This window comes from Pinus tabuliformis, chromosome X (genome assembly GCF_031772625.1).
Source record: "Pinus tabuliformis cultivar Carrire ecotype Pingquan chromosome X, CPIR1, whole genome shotgun sequence".
NCBI lineage: Eukaryota > Viridiplantae > Streptophyta > Pinopsida > Pinales > Pinaceae > Pinus > Pinus tabuliformis.
This window is the reverse complement of record NC_142308.1, coordinates 116,862,702-116,866,415: the sequence shown is the minus strand read 5'-3', so window position 1 is coordinate 116,866,415 and position 3,714 is coordinate 116,862,702.

The following is a 3,714-nucleotide window of genomic DNA, read 5'->3' as shown; positions in this document are numbered from 1 at the left end:
TAAACGAAAAAGAATCACAAGTCTTACACCCTTAGAATTTTTAATTGGTCAATTAATAAATAGTAGTTAAAGAGATTGTTTCTTAATAGTATATTATAAAGTGATTTCCTAATAGAATAAAAATAAATCAAATGTCTTTTGAGTAAAACTAATATGAATCTTGGTTATCAAAAAAATCTAAAAATTATATAATATATTTCCCAAAACCAAAAAATTGGGTTTCAACAAATCTTATTACAAATAAATAGTAAAATATTATTCACATACAATAATATTAAATAAATGAATGGTCTTTTGAGTAGAACTGATTTGAATCTTGGTTCTAAAAAATTTTAAAAATTAAATATTATATTTCCCAAGCCAAAAAAATTAAATTTTAAGCAATATTATCATAAATAAATAGTAAAATATTGTTCACAGTCAATAATATTAATATTATATGAAGGACATGTACTAAGATTTTTAAAATAGGGAAAAAAAATACTTTAAAAATAACTATAATTTATAAAATAATTTCCAGAAAATTCTCCTTAGTCTAAGGTTGACTTTTATAAAATAATTTCTAAAAAAATTCTTGAGATGACTTTTTAAATACTTCACTTTTAAGTGTGAAAATTGAAGTACCAAATTACTCTATTTCATTTTTATAATTTGTTTTCCAATTTATTTTTTATTAAACTAGTTCTTACCCCTTCTTTATTTCATTTCACCTTGAAGATGACTTCTTTTCTGTCCAACTCCAGATTATGTTCGGCCATTGAATATCCTTTGTATAACCCCATACATCATCTAACAGTCCACGCTCCAAATCAAATCATTATAATTTGTAACCGCCCACACTCCATATATATATATATAGTGTCATTCAGCCCTACCCTATACCCAAAAAGTCTAATGTCATGTATTAGCATTGCACTGATCTATATGTGCGAGCGAAAAGCAGTATTTTTCAGCGTCGAAGCCTCGAATTCGACCATGTCTCCCTCCCACCAGCTGTGGCCATTTTCGGATATCTCAAAAATGATGAAACGGGATCGATACGATCCACACAGCTCAATACGAATGTACCGAATTGAATTTTAGCGAATTATTGATTGAATCGAATTGAACCACTGAATTTCCGAATTCTTCAGCCCTATTCTGCCGAATTTGGTAACTATGGTTTCAAGTATTCCTCTAGGGTTTTTGGGGGGTTTTGTCAAAGTAAGAATTCAAGATGTGTTCATCATGGTTCTAAGCAGGCCAATATTGTGATCGATCGCCTGCGTAAATGTAACTCAGTATCCAAAGGATCTATATGTTGGCTGTTAGCCTGTCCTGGGACAACTTCTGCTTCCGTTTAGACCATTCATATGGGAATCACATGAATAAGATTGTCATGTTATTGGCATGGTTCACAATTAAAGGTATATTTATGAGCATTGGACTCCATAGCCTTTCTTGATCACAGAAACCCATGAAAATCTCTTTGTTTCATATTGCAAATCAGTGTCAAGCTGCACTGTCATGGCCACAACGAAAATGACGGCAGCAACGGCCGCAGAAAGTACTGCGAAGGCCACTAAGGTGTCAGGGCTTAATATTCCTGTGTCGATTTCTCTAGAAATGAAACAGTTCTTCGGTGTTTTTGAGGCTCCCAGCTCAGAAGCAGTGAAAAAGATCTAGGAATACATCAAAGCTAACAGTCTCAGGTTCATCTCACTTCATTTTTCTTTAATGCTTTAATTGCTTCATTCGACATACGTTGTTGAGGGTTTCAGTTTTCCATTTATATATCAATCTTATTATTGCTAGATTTTTAAGTGTAGAGCCTAGAGACATTTTGACATTTGACAGGGTTGTATCAGGTTATTTTCACCCATAAATAGAATGGAAACTTCTGGTTGCGATAAAATGTATGAATAGTTTCTTTTGATTTTTCCTTTTTATTTTTAATTATTTTTGCCATGTGAAACATGATCCAGGTCAATAGAGGAAATATTGATAACCATAGAACGATGGTGTAACAAATGGGGATTGGGTGACTAAGGAGTTTGGTGAGGAGTACTAATAAAAGATGGCGTGGAACCATCATTAGGGGCCAAGTGGGGAAATGGGATATTGGTGAAATGATCATCTAATGATGTGGGAGGTGGTTGGGGGAATTTAAAATCAATGTTATTATTAAGATCTAAATTATTGTTATTAAAACATTAATTGATTGTATTAAAAGTATTATCATTAAGAGGATTAGTATCAAGGAACTTGCTTGAGTGGCTATTTGAGTCTTTTACCAAAATAGGATTGATAAAGGCCTTGGTATAAACAATCAAAATAATTAGTTGGAGTTGCACAATACATGCATACCTAAAGATTATTGTTAACATGCATGATGGCATATTCTGGTTATGATTCAATTGATCCATGGAAGCTATACTCTAAATTCAATAAGTTTGGTTGGCATGAAAAAGAGAGAGGTGGGCATGGTCAAGAATGTCATGGATTGATTATGGTTAGGGTTTGAGACATAAGTCATGAAACCTAACAATATTTCAACCACCACTAAACTTAGTGGGTTGCATGAGGATACAAATTGGTGAGAGTTGGTAGCTAGTGAGAGAACTTATGACTAAGGTGAGGGTGCATAGGATGAGAATGGGGGATGCAAAGTATAGGTGCATATGTGAAGGAAGCTTCAAGGGATTTAGGATGAATCGAGCTTGCCATCATGCCATATGAAAATAGGAGGGAAGAAAGCGATGAAGCATCATCATCAAATGAAGAGATAGGAATAGTTTCAGGGTTCAAAAGGGAAGCCATCAAATGATTAGAAATTCTAGGGGGAGATACATAATTTTTAACAAATAAATTATTAAATTTACATAATATGCTATATATATGTGCTTAGGAGTGGTAGATTAAAAAATGAAGGATGCCATGTTAAAAAACCTTTGACTAATGCATGACCAAATATTAAAAAAGAAAATTAACAAGGAGAGATGTAGATGCATATTAAATACCTAACAAAAAAAAACTATTAATATTAAATATGACAAGGTGGATTCAAGCTCATAGAATGAAGATATCTTTATTGAAGTTTTGATTGGGATCGATTCTTTCAACATTTTGATGAATGTGTGTAAATGGTGGAAGAATAAGGGAGTCTTGGCATCATTCTGAGCTCTTTTCCCTCTTTAAAATCATTCAAACCTTTGATCTGATATTCACCCTATGAGTGACATCAGTTAAAGATTTGTTAAATAAAGGTATTACAGACTCATGTGCTGGTGTGTGTTCTGTGTTATTTAAGAAACGGATTGATCAGATTGCCAATACACAGACATTTAAATGGAAAGACATCAGAGAAATACAGTAAGCAAACACAAAGACACAAGAAATTTAATAATGAGTTCACCCTATTCTCCAAGGCTACATCGCCGGTCAAACTTTCAGTGGTGGCCTTATTTTATTGTGTCTTTGGGCAGAGAAATTACAATACAGGGACTCAATGTGAGTTCACCTGAAGCATGTTTTGCTTGGCAGGGTGGTCCATGGATTCCCCAAGCCACTGGAGTGCACAGACTCAGCTTGGCTACCAGCTCTGTGACCTTCTGGTCTACAGTGGAAAGAGCCAAATGTGATGCTTAGTCCGGACAGATTCCTATATGGGTTGGCTTGAATCTTCAAGCCTCTCTGGTACTCGATGCTGCCTCTAGTCAGCTCAGCCCTCTATCC